At 50.8% G+C, this 13,209-nt stretch overlaps 1 long non-coding RNA gene across 1 annotated transcript in view; it reads left to right on the forward strand.

Moving 5' to 3' along the window:
- Positions 1 to 9,329, forward strand: part of LOC112813614 (uncharacterized) — a 17,717-nt gene extending 8,388 nt beyond the window's left edge. Inside the window, exons 3-6 of the long non-coding RNA XR_003205550.2 lie at positions 1,318 to 1,537; positions 3,239 to 3,470; positions 7,003 to 7,352; positions 9,057 to 9,329. This is a non-coding gene — a long non-coding RNA (uncharacterized lncRNA). The remainder of the gene's footprint in view (positions 1 to 1,317; positions 1,538 to 3,238; positions 3,471 to 7,002; positions 7,353 to 9,056) is intronic.
- Positions 9,330 to 13,209: the final 3,880 nt, after the last annotated feature.

Consider the following 13,209-nt stretch of genomic DNA (forward strand, 5'->3'; position numbering starts at 1 on the left):
GTCACCCCGCCGGTCAGCCCGTCACCCCACCAGCCCGTCACCCCGCCAGCCTGCCTGTCACCCCGCCGGCCTGCCCGTCACCCCGCCGGCCTGTCCGTGACCCTGCCGGCTAGCCCGTCGCCCCGCCGGCCAGCCTGTCAACCCCCAGCCTGCCTGTCACGCCCCTGGCCTGTCCATCACCTTCCCGGCCAGCCCGTCACCCTCCCGGCCTGCCCGTCACTCCACCGGCCTGCCCGTCATCACCCCCCAGCCAGCCTGTCTGGGAACAGCCCTGCTGGGAAGCCCTATTTCAAGCGGGGGCAGGTGTGAGCACTTTGACGAGGAGCAGTTACCTGCTCGCACTCCCTATGAGGCTTTTCGGGAGATTGTTACGTGCATGGACCCATGACCTGAAATCCCGTAATGTACCGAGCGGAAATGAGATGGTGTCTCTGGCAGACCAGGGACTGAACATATGAAATGAAACGTAGCACAGCGAGCCAGACTCTGGGGTGGCTCCTCGGGCGACAGCGTTTCTCAGCGTGGGTGTCACGGGGCCATCACCTGTGGGGGCTGCGGGCACACAGCTCAGGCTCCGAGCCCTGGGAACCATCAGGATGGCTTGTGGGACCACGGTGCTGTCCCGTGTGGCTGCTTTAGAGGTTCCTGAGATTTTAGAGGCTATTAGGCCTTGATGTTTGAAAAAAGGGAAAGGGGCAGAGTTTTAGTGAAGGGGGCGCTTCTCCAGCTGCGACAGGCCCGAGGGTCGGCGAGGGAGGCGAGCCAGGCTGCAGACTGACTCACCGGCCCCAGGGCCTGCGTTTTGGACCAGCTCTGGCGGATTCTGCCGCTGCTGGTGCTTGGACCACACTGGAGAACGGTGGCACCACACGGAGCCTCACGGCCTCGTTCATGGCCTCTGTTCACTCAAGAATGCTGCGTGCCCACCGCGTGGCAGGAGAAATCATGAGTAACATGGAACTTGGCCCCTGTCCCGTTGAAGCTACTGGTGTCGTTTGGGAAACACAGACGGGTAACTGCTAACTTGCTAATGCTGTGAGCAATGTAGCGCAGCGGAGGGCAGGGGTCAGGGAAGAGTGTGGGGCAGGGGTTTGCGGGATGGATGGGGCCTGGGGGGAGGGAGGGAGCCGTGGCGCAAAGCCCCCAGGGGCACGTGGCTGGAACACTGGGGGGGGGAGAATACCTCCTCGTGACCAGGGGAGGTGCAGGACCTGGGAGGGTGGGAGCAGAGCGCCGGGTCAGCGGCCGGCCTGGTGGTGTAAGGCCCCTGTGCGCACCATGGGGATGTGGGGACTGAAGGCTCTCCTCTCCCTACAGGAAGTTGTGCACGTTTCCTCGGACACACGCGCCCCTGCAAAGTGTGAGCACAGATCCTACGCCTGACCTTGGGCCCAGGAAACCGAGATGTGCCCCGGACTGCCCACCAGAGGGCGGCCTGAACCGCGTAGCAGGTGCCGGCACAGGATTCTCCTGCTGAAAGTCCTGGAGACACAGGGCTGGCGCCGGAGAAGCCGGAAACCGTCACAGAGAGGGCTGGGTACGCCAAATGTCCCCTTCCCCTCCCTCAGCTTGGTGGGTTTCCAGGGGAAGGAGGTACTGAGCTCCCTCCCTGATCTGTGTCGGGTGCAGAGCGTGGACGGGACATTGGGATAGCTGTTCTGTGGCGTCCATTTCCTTCTGTTGGTGGGGGTGCGGGTAACAAGGAGACGGAGAGCCCCATGACCTCAGAGCTCCGAGGGTCAGCCAGTGACCTGCCGTAGGCTCCGCCTGGAGACTGCCACCCTGACCTCCCCGGCCAGTGACCCGCCCTCTGCTCGTCATCTCAGCCCCTGAACAAATGCTCTGGTGTTTCCGCACGCCAAACTTGGAGCGGCCGGTTGGAGCCACAGCTCCTGTCTTGTCCTGGACTCAGCTCGCAGGAGTAGACAGGCTGCCCCACCTGGACCCCGGTCCCCTCAGCAACATGCTGCTCAGGAGCGCACCCGGAGGGGCTGCTTGCTGGGGTCTCGCTCATTCCAGCCTGGGGTGTCCAGGTGTCGGAGGTTGCCGTCGGCCAGCACGTTCCTTTCTTCCTGGGAACACGGTGTGACGCCCTGGACCCCTGGGCAGGTAGGCGTGGCCGACGGCATGAGGGTGCAACGGCTGACCGTAAATCTTCCACATCAGCAGCCGTCCCCTGTGTCGTGTGCCTGGCTTGCTGTAGGCAGCAGGCTGGGGACACCGGGTCCCTGGATCGCCACGCGAGGAAGCCACGCAGTGGGGTAACGGTGAACGAGAAATAAACACCTGTTCTGCATCAGCATCCGATGCTTTTGGATGTGCTTGTTTGGGCTGCTGGCTTCGTCTTACCTAAAACAGGCTTTCTTTCAGATCCGGGGAGAGAGCCGAGCGAAGAGAATCACAGGGCAGCCATCCCCACTGCATGGCGCCGGGACTGCGGCTGGCCCGAGTCGATGCAAGAAGACAGTGTCCCTTAGGGTCCCCGAGAGTCCCCTCCCCTGAGATGCCATCTCCAGAACGGAGACATGGGTGCAGAATCTCTGGAGGAGGCCGTGTCCGGCCCTTCTGCTAAGCAACTCAGGGTTTATCCGAACGCTCAGAAATCAGAGATTACTCTTGGAGGTCACCGCCCTCACGGGTCTGCTCTGCCAGTGCACAGTTTATGGCCAAATGATGACCAGGCCTGGCTGATTGTAGTGTCGTAAATTCACAGGACAAGTTCGTGGAGACCTTGCCAAGGGTGTGCCGCTTGGCCGTTGCATCACATCTAGTTGTGGGGAGATGGGGGTGGCCAGCTTGGCTGAGAACAAAGTATGCGTAAACATTTTCCCCCACTGATATCAAGCATATTAGTCAGTCCCTTGGTTGCGAACCGTAGATTGACACGGACTCTCTTGTGCAAAAAGGAACATTTTGAAAGAATGTTGAGAGTTCGCAGAATTGTCGGGGGGCTGGAGGGTCGGGCTTGGGTAACAGAGCCAACCAGGGTGGCTCAGGAAGGCCGGGCTGGAGGAGTCGCAGCTGAGGCCAGGATGTGAGCGGCCTGCCCGGTGTCTCTTGGGATGCGAAGGCCGGAGAGGCGCCTCGCCCCTGGAGCTGGACCTGCATACGGAGGGGTCTTGGGAATATCATTCTTTCTCAGGCTTTCAGGCAACGGGGGGTGGGGTGGTGAGGTGGGGGGCAATCTCAGTCCTGAGCACAGCCCCTGGGCATAAACACCCTTGTCTCCATTTTACAGATGAGGAAACAACGCTTCACAGGCCACAGAGGGGGCTGTTCGGCTAGCAAGGAGCAGAGCTGGGGTTCACACCCAGGTCTTGTCTCTCCTGGGCCTGTGCTGCCATTGCATTTACCATCCAGTGTGAGGATCGCCGGGGGTCAGCCTTGACTTGGAATATGCTCTCCTTTTGCTGGGAGAATTTGGAATGAGACTCTACATTTTGGATCAAGATAACGCACAGGCAGTAAAAGTAAGCTGCAGGGGTCAGAGGTTAAATTTCCCCATGGGGAGGCGATTTTGGGAAAAGCTGGAGGGGTTGGAGGGGCCAGGGAGGGAGGAGAAGGGAGGAGGGTAACCTGGCCCCAAAGTGAGCTGCTATCATCATCAAATATTCCCCTAATTGCAAAAAAATTAAGGGACTGAGGGATGCCAGGAAAATAAAGTACAAGTGTACTAGGCGTTGGCTTTTTGGCAAAGCAAATTTGTCTGTAATCATTTTTTTAAAAGATATGAAAGGAATTGCCTCACACAATGATCCCTTAAGCCTGGCTTTCATCTGTTTCTGGAGAAACATTGCATTTTGAAGGGATCCACATTAGCTGAAGGTGGTGAATTTGTCTGTTAATTGCTTTCTATTATAAATCTAAGCAACATTTAACACCACGAGGGAATGCAGACTTATCAAGGAAGCTAAAAGTAGAAATCGTCTTTTTCTGAGTTGCAAGTTCTGTTTTCCTCATCGAGAATGGATGTCTTCACATCTTCGTAGAACACCATTTTTTTTTATGGGGGCATAGGGCAGAGGGAGAGGGAGAGAAAGAATCTTAGGGAAATCCCACGCCCCGCATGGACCCCGACGTGGGGCTCAACCTCACAGCCCTGGGATCAAGACCTGAGCCAAGATCAAGAGTCAGATGCTCAACCGACTGAGCCTCCCAGGCGCCCCCCAGAGCACCACTTTGTATCACTTAGGGGGGTCACGGGAGTGAGGCCTAAGGAGCTCCAAGAGCCTCGCAGGTGTGTGCGTCTTGAAAGGCGTGGCGGGGCAGAGACCGGTTGACCTCCCCCTCCAGGTGGGGCTCGGCGGTGCTCAGCTCTGCCGGAGTGGTTAATCCTGAGCATGGACTGGGGAGGGGCTGAGGTGGCCACGCTCACTGCCTCAGGCATTTAAATGACTGTGATGATCTCTGCGCCGGGTGGTTTTATTTTCTTTGTCAAATCACTTTCGTAAATTGGTCCATACTGCTCCCTTCACAGAGCCTGAAAACTGGCAGGCCTCAGGCCTTCTTTGGACTGCACACATCTTTTCAGAATATTCACATTAGCTGGCAATGTTGGACCATACAAAGGTTTTAAACAAAATTTAGAATTTCCAGCTTCTCCAAAAAAACAAAAACAAAAAACCCCAGAGAAATCAGAAGTCTTGCAAAATGGAGCCCTCACGTGTGCCTTGTGGAAAGAACCCTATTCCCAGGACCGGTGTGTCTCCTCCCAAGCACGTCCTCCTGCTTTCTGACCCTCTGGGACCCAGCAGCTCTCCCTTAGGGTGTTACTGTGGCAGACACGGCCGGTCCTCACCTTCCCAGCAACGTGTGTGAGCTCAGACTCTCCCGTGTCCTCGCCAACACTTGGGGTAGTCAGCCCGTGTTGTTTTAGCCATTCTGGGGTGTGCAGAGTGGGAAATCACGCTGGTTTTAATTCGTATTTCCTCATGACTAATGATGTTGCTCAGTCGCTTGTGTGATCTTTGGCCATTTGCACCTCCTCTTTTCGGAAGCCTCATGGTCCCAGAAATGGCTCTCTACCCTGAGTTTTCCAGCTTCTTCCTGCCTCCCAGAACCAGCTCCTCACACCCCTCCCAGGGACACCAGGCCTCCCCGGGCAGCCCCTGATCCGTAGAGGCCTGCCTCCCAGAACCCGACTGAAGCCGGAGGGCAAGAGATCGCTTGTTGATCCGGTCTCTATGCGTCAGGCTCCTTCCACACGGAGCGTAAGGAACGCTCACGGGAACCTTCTGTCGATTCCCGTCCGCTGACTCAAGCCTTTGTGTGTGGCCCGGAGGCAGAGCAGACGTGGGGGCTCTCCCGGCACAGGGTAGTGGGTGGGCACATGGGAGAGTTTTGGGGAGCCGTGGGGGCAGGACCCATGTAAACACTGAACACACCATCCTACGCAGCGCTGGGGCCCATTTGCCGAAGCAAAGCCTCTGCAGAACTGCACTGTATGAAGCAGGTCAGACTACCCACCGCCCAGCCCCTGCCTGGGCACCACGGCTCCTCCCACAGCTGCGAGCGGGGAGAGGTGCCCTCAGCTGCACGCGGCCTGCAGCTGCTTGCCACACACCGCTTCTCTCCTGCCCGCTGTCCCTCGCCGCTGGGCCCCGGCTGTCCCGCCAGCAAGGCTGTGGATGCCCCGGGTCAGGAGTCACGCGGTGGGCCAATCCACGTCCCTTCTCACCCCCCGTGAGCAATCACGCACCGTCCTTGAAACGTGTTTCCGACTGATGGCTAGTTCCCACGAGGGCCCAACCGGACAATACAAAGTGGGGACTTTGGTTTTCCAAACACCCGTTTCTGACTAAAGAAGGCAGACGCGGAGTGGGGCAGCTGACGTTTCCCCAAACAAGCAGTTATTCATCTGAAGAATCTCATGCTAAATATAGACATGGAGAGAGGTCAGGAGCTTTAAGAACATATGGCATTCTTTCATCTGCTATTTTAAAGTCTTCAGATTGGTAGAGAATGGTCTTTGTTTTCTGCATGTAAGCCGAAGCAAGAGGTACTCCTGGTTTGTGTGGTTTGGGAGGAGGGGCTGCCTCTGCCATTCATCTCAAATTCCTGAATGTTGTAAGGTGGAATTATGTATATATGGAAAAAAAAAAGAAGCATGTAACAGCTGGTTTCTTTCTTTCTTTTTTTTTTAAAGATTGGTTTATTTACTTGAGAGGGAGAGAGAGCACAAGCAAGGGGAGAGGCAGAGGGAACGGGAGAAGCAGACTCCCCACTGAGCAGGGAGCCCGATGCGGGGGCTCGATCCCAGGACCCTGAGATCATGACCTGAGCTGAAGGCAGACGCTTAACCATCTGAGCCACCCAGGCGCCCCTAACAGCTGGTTTCTTAAAATGAAATGCCCTACTATGTGCTCCAAACTTTTATAAAACAGGATTTTAATGGCCTACGTCATGTGTGGGACGCATACTTCCTGTAAAGATGTGAAATATTACATACAAGGGCCTCCGACTTCTGACCCCCTCCTCTGTTTCCAGAGGCGTATTCTCCTCTCTTTCTTCCCAGAACTTTCCTGTGCCTCTACATACCTTTATGTGTGTACCAGAGAGAAAGTGCATGTGTCTGTGTGTGTTTTTACACGAATGGTGTCACATTATTCCGACGGTTCTGTCACTCGTTTGTTTTCACGCGGCTTGTCTTGGAGAGTCTCCGCGTTAGCACCTGCAGATCCTTACTCATTCTTTCGGCTGCTACGCAGTCCTACAAAATAGGAATGTTTATTCTGCCAGTTCTGAAGAATTTGGGGGTGGTTCTGAAGCCTCTAAAATTTATAGTTTGATGACTTGCTTCCATTACCAGGGAAGAAGTAATCTTGGATTTCTTTACATTTCCTAAAATCCCTATCATGTTGAGGATTTCGCCCCTTAAATATCTGCAGCAAGCCAGGGTTCCCTGGGGTAGTGTTCTCTCCTGGAGGTGCCCCTTTGTCCTTTATATTCGTTTGCATAAACTAATCAGGCTTTCTCTCCCATTCCTTGTTAACTGAGATTTAGGTGGTTGCGATTTCTCTGTGGTGTTTATCGGAAATGAGTCTGAAGACATAGTCACAATGAGTCAGAGAGGGAGCCCACGCCTGGAGCTGCTAATGACTTCCCACAACTTTCCAGCGTGAGCAGAGGGGCTGAGGAAAAGACTGACGTGGGGAGGGCAAAGCTGCGGGACAGGACCTCAGGCCAGTTCGCACGAGCTCCTGGATGCAGCTGTGCCTGCAGCCAGCAATCACCACTGGCGTTTTCCTCTGCTGGACCAGTCATACGTTTTCCTTTCGGGGCCAGCAAACGGGTCGGCAGCAGACACGGCCCTCCCTGACAGAGCTCCGATGTCAGATTTTGTCACTATCTTGGTATGTTTCTTTTCTGGTTTCAGCATCCTTCACAAAGTTGTTTTTCTCCTTGATACCATGTTCCTCTTCACTATGTATTTCAACCTTGCAAAAGACCAAATTGCGACAGTATATTCAGGTTAAATCATTACTTGTTTGACTGCATAATGGTTACTATGTATATACTTGTTTATTAGTTCCTGTTTGGCGTAGCTAACGTGGCAAAAAACAATCTAGCAAGAATTCTTTTCTATGCAACCATGGCATAACCTATCTGGCAACACATTTTATAGTCATCTTAACTCAAGTGTGCTGGGAAAGTAACATATGGAGAAGTTTTGTTGGCTCCTCATTACATTTATGTTTTCTTGTATTCGTCATTCTTGAGTCCCTGCCAAAAGTTTATATCTAATTGCCTCTACATCATATTTTCCCCTCAACTAGAAAAAAAAGTGTGCCCTGTAAATTGTTATAAACACTTTCACTGCACAGTGATTTTGTTTTCTTGTTCCACATGGACTCGCAAATTTAAAATTCTTCGTAAGGCGCCTTGGACTTTATTTCAGGCAGAGCAAAGTGTGAGTGGTACTATTTCTCTCCTAATGAGAGTATGCTGGGCATATCGGCCCACTGCTCCCATGCTTTATTATTGTGGCGTACCAGAAGGGACCATTGATAAAGGCTCAAGCTGGGATGGAATACGAAGGTTTTTTTCTATTAAAGAAAGAAGCATTCTCTTGCAAGGAAAATGCCACGAGACTGGGAAGGTTTCCAAAGCCTTTGAATCGTCGCACACAAAATCACTGTAAAAACTTAAAAAGGTGCCCTTCAGTGGCACCTGTGAATGTGAGCCATGTGTCTGAGGTGAGTGAATGAGAAAGAAGAGAAAGAAAAATATTTTGCAAAATATTTTTCTTTTGGAATATTAGGACATAGTGTGGCTGTACGGTGCAGTGGTTGGAAACGTGGATGCTGGAGTATGACTTCCTGGTGTGAATCTTTACTCCCCTACTCAGAAACTGTGTGACCGTGGGAACTTAATCACCTCTCTGGGCTTCACTTCACTTCCTCATCTGCAAAGCAGTGATGACAAATTGCATATATCCCGATAGGATCATTGTAGGGATTTAATGAATTACTGTGGGTAGGCACTTCGAATAAGGTCTGCACATTGTTGCTGTGCTATAAGGGTTCACTATGAGGATGATGATGAAGATGATGGCGATGAAGGTGATGGTGATGATGATGAAGGTGATGTCTATGATGATGATGATGTAGGTGTTGTCTATGATGATGATGAAGGTGATGTCTATGATGATGGTGATGATGATGAAGGTGATGTGTATGATGATGATGAAGGTGATGTGTATGATGATGATGGTGGTGGTGGTGGTGATGTAGGTGTTGTCTATGATGATGATGAAGGTGATGTGTATGATGATGATGATGAAGGTGATGTCTATGATGATAATGATGAAGGTGATGTGTATGATGATGATGATGAAGGTGGTATCTATGATGATGAGGACAATAGTGATAAACACGGCTGTGGGAAAAGGTGACAATCTTACCTCCTTCTACCAGGACTTGGCACTACCTGGTGCAGCCTGATTGAGGAACTCCTCATTTTGAGGAGACAAAATGTCTAGGATCAAACTAGAAATATGTTTGTATTAAAAATCTCAAAAAAGGTCATGATTTCAGATATATTTTTTCCTCTTCCAGAATTTGAAAACTCCATTGCTCTGCTGCCTCTTCCATGGTGCTCAGAGGTCTTGGATTCTGCATTCCTTCATATATTCTGTGCAGCACCTGCACAGATTCAAGGCTGTTTTCCTACTCAAAGGAAAACAAGACTGGGTGTAGATGTAGTAATACTTTTGGAGCGGGGCTACAAGCAAGGGTTCTCCCCCTACTTATGTCACGGCTGTGCCTGTAGGTCTGAAGAAGATGTTTGACTCCACGCAGTAAATGTCAGTCGGCTCTGCTCGTTTATAATCAGTAGTTTATTCCTTCCTCACACAATACCCTTCTGAGTGCTTTGTGCTCCAAAGAAGTGTTTCGTTCTGATCTTGCAAATGATTTTGGAAAGATTTTCCTGACATTGTCAGTGCATACATTGGGAAAATTTTGCCCTAGGATGTGCCCCAGTTCTCAAGTGGACTTTGGCCAATCCACCATCCCCCACTACAGGCTGCGATTTGTAACCTGAACCAAATGATTTCAGAGGAATACACTTTTCAGTAGCTTAATATCATTAATTTAAATAGATTAGAAATGCTATTATTTCCTACATTTATAATTATTACTTGGCATACTCTTTGTCTGATCATCTCTAAGTACATGTATGTATGAGGGAAATAATATGCCATTATAGGTATAATTTGATAAAGGCACAGAAAAGGAACAGGTCACATAAATGATACCCATGCAACCAGCATATTAACATTAATAATAATAATTAACTAGTTTAAAATAACCTGTAAGAGAGATTACATTCAGGATTCAGGAAATAGGATCTTTTTTTTTTTCAGAAAAGATTTATTTATTTATTTTAGGGAAAGAGAGAGCATTAGCGGGGGGAGGGGCAGAGGGAGAAGCAGACTCCCCACGGAGCGCGGTGCCTGATGCAGGGCTTGATCCCAGAACCCGGAGATCATGACCCGAGCTGAAACCAAGAGTCAGGCGCTTAACTGAGTGAGGCACCCAGGTGCCCCAGGAAATATGATCTTAAATCATTGCATAAATGGTGTGTTTTCATTTAGTGATATGGAACAACTGGCAATTGCATTAAGTGTGAGAGAAAGATGAATTCAGGGTGTAAAACCTGTGTTTCCAACAATTCTGCACATTCTGAGTTAGATGACTTCTTAAGTGTGGTTAATAGACCTCCAAAATTTAGGGTCAAGGAAATAAAAATAATTTGGACGAAGACACATTAACTATGTAGGTATCTTAGTTCTGTACCTCAGACAATCCTATCTGTGGCAAACGTGAAGATACTAGATAATGACCATTAGTCATCGCTGGGCGTGTATGCTCCACAGTCCCTCTTCCCCCCAAGGCCAGGGTGCTGAGTGTTATTTCAAAAGTACAGTTTGAGCATCTATATCGGCCTCTCCATCTCAGGACCCACATTGACATGCGCGCTGTGGGGGGCTTTGGTCCTCGAAACCATCCCCCAACACAAAACAGCAAAATCCTGCATTGGACCATCTTTTTAATTCCTTTTCTGAGGAGAGGAGGAGTGTCAAACCCATTAGACAGTCAACGGCACTGCCACTTTATTTTAGAAGCAGTGCAATATGAGATAACCCATCTTCTCTGGGATTCTCATGGGCTGTAAGGCTTTATAGGAAATGGGGCCAGGCAGGAATGAAACCGAACAGCTGGGAGTTCGTCAAGCTCTTCTCTCCCAGGATTTACTAAACAATTGAGGACCAGGAATGCATAGGGATCTCTGAGCTATATTACCAACCAAATTCCAAGAGAAATTGTCTTTTTTTTTTTTTTTAATGTAACTATAGATTATCTTTTTCTGAAGTAAAGTGAGAGGTAAAAAAAAATCCCACCCTGATGAAACTTCTGCTGGCTCGAAAGGGAGAGTTTTACTAAGTTCATCTCCCTCCCCCTTTGTCACATCCACTTGCCAAAATGACATCTAATTTATTGAATTCCAAGTGACTTCGTTAAAGAACAGACTTTGGTTGGGCTGTGAGCGCTCAGAAGTTGATACTGGGGCTAATTGGGCTCTCGGGTCTCAGAAGAAAAGGTAAAAGGGGAGGACCTTTTTATTCTGGAAAGATTCATGATAGCTGTACGAGGAAGAGAAACAGAGAGGCACTTCCTCCCTGTTTTTTCAAAAGTTACTTTTAAGGAATTGACTGTGGTGTCAGCTGCCTCTTTGCCTGTTCTGTTCCAGCTCAGTTGGCAAGGGAGGTGCATTCCACGGACTCTTAGCAAAACACCACATTGAAAACAAATAAATATGGGTGAGCCCCGCAGATAGGAGGGAGATGTCTGCAGGGCGGTGAAAGGTTCTTTTGTTAACAGCCCCAGCTGCTGGGCCCCAGGCAGGGACACGGTGGGGCTGCTCCTGAAGGAGAGACACACTTCAGAAAGCGAGCTGAGAAGTGGGGGTTTCCACCCCCTTCAAATGACAAACCGAAAACTCAACAAGGACATTTTTAGTTATGCAAGTGGTTTCTGAAGTGGTTCTTGTGGGCAACGTGTGAATTCTCAAGAGCTTCACCAGCCCACGATGTGGAAATCTGTGATTCAGCCGTGAGATGTGAGGCCTCCAGGAGCCCTTGGGGTCCCCGTGCCCCTTCCTGTGCCTCAGTGTAGAGCTGCTGCTGGTGGGCCCCAGGGGTAAGCCTGTTCCCAGAAGGGTTTCCACTCCGTCGATTGCCTCACAACACCCAGTGAGTGTCGCCAGTGTCCAGGCCACTCCTGAAGGGCCCCCAACATGGCGGCAGGGCGAGGATGGGACCCATCTGCCCTCAGCTCACAGCAATCACTTTCTCAGACCCACACGGGCCCTGGCAGAGCAGGGAACCGCTGGGCGGTTGGTTATCTGTTGAATTCTGGGCTTCTGGTGGTTCCAGCACCTCCTTCTCCTTGATGCCAGTCCCCGCCTGCCACCAGCCTGTTCCTTTCCAGATTCGTTCTTATTAAATCGTATGACCATCTACCTGCTTGCTCAAACCAAACACCCAGATGCCCTCCTTGGCCTCACCCGGTTCACATTACGCCCTCACCACTCTATTTCCCAAAGCACATCTTGGGTTATCCTACTTCCTGCCCCCCAACCACCCTGGCTGAGCCGCCATGACCTCTTGGGTGGATGTCTCCAAGAAGCTTCTAAACCACACTTTCTGCGTCCCGTGGTCCTCTGCCTCCGACAGTCCATAGGGCAGCCCCAGCAATCTCTAACTCAAATGCTGGGCTCTTGAAGCCCTCCGGTGGCTTCCCATTCCATGTTCAACCCAGTCCTGCCCCTTTCATGGCCTCTGGCCCGACCTGTTTCCAACCTCCTTTGCTTACCCTGTTCTGGCCACATCGGTTTTTCTATTCTCATCAACACCAGGCTCGTTTTTGCCTTAAGGATCTGGCGTTGTCCTGTGTGGTTCACTCTTCCTTCAGACGCCGGGATCCATCCAATCATTCAGCATCTGCTCCCATGTCACCTGTTCAGCCAAGATGTGCTTCCCTCACCGTCAACTACAGCCCTACATCTACACACTCCCCCTCCCCCCGGTCAAGAACACCAAGTGGCATTTTAGTTTAGTTTATTTAAAGCACTCATCAACGTTTTCAAATTTCTCACTTTTTGTGCACTTGTGTGTTTCTTTCCCCTGCCTCTCACCACTGGAATAGAAATTCCTTGAGGGCAGACACGGGTTTTTTTGTTGACGACTCCATCCCCAGTCATTGGAAGAGTATCTGGGGTACAGTAGATGCTCCGTAAATATTTAATGATACACAAATTCTCTGAGAGATGGTGGCAGATGGACACAGAGGGTGGGGAGCTCAGTCTGCTCTGTTGATGGATCGATGGGCACATGTGGAGGTAATCCACGGATTGCTGCTGCCTGGCCGAGCTGAATCTCTGTGAGGACATGGACACGTTAAAAAAGGTTTCATTGGGCGAATGGAGGCAGTGGTTGTAAGAAAGAAGGCGGGTGTTGAATTCTAGCTCATGACTTCTCAGTGTCCACAATCACATGAGCCAATTCTCTCTCTCCTCTGGACAACCCTAACTAATATACGTTCCCTCCCTCCCTCACCCCACAAATTTGTATGAACCCTGAATTTGATTCCATACAAGTTGATATGATGTGGCCTTTGTGCTCTGGGAACTAATAATCTAGTAAGA

Source organism: Callorhinus ursinus, unplaced genomic scaffold (assembly GCF_003265705.2).
Source record: "Callorhinus ursinus isolate GAN/ISIS: 27379988/994484 unplaced genomic scaffold, GSC_fseal_2.0 scaffold97, whole genome shotgun sequence".
Lineage (NCBI taxonomy): Eukaryota > Metazoa > Chordata > Mammalia > Carnivora > Otariidae > Callorhinus > Callorhinus ursinus.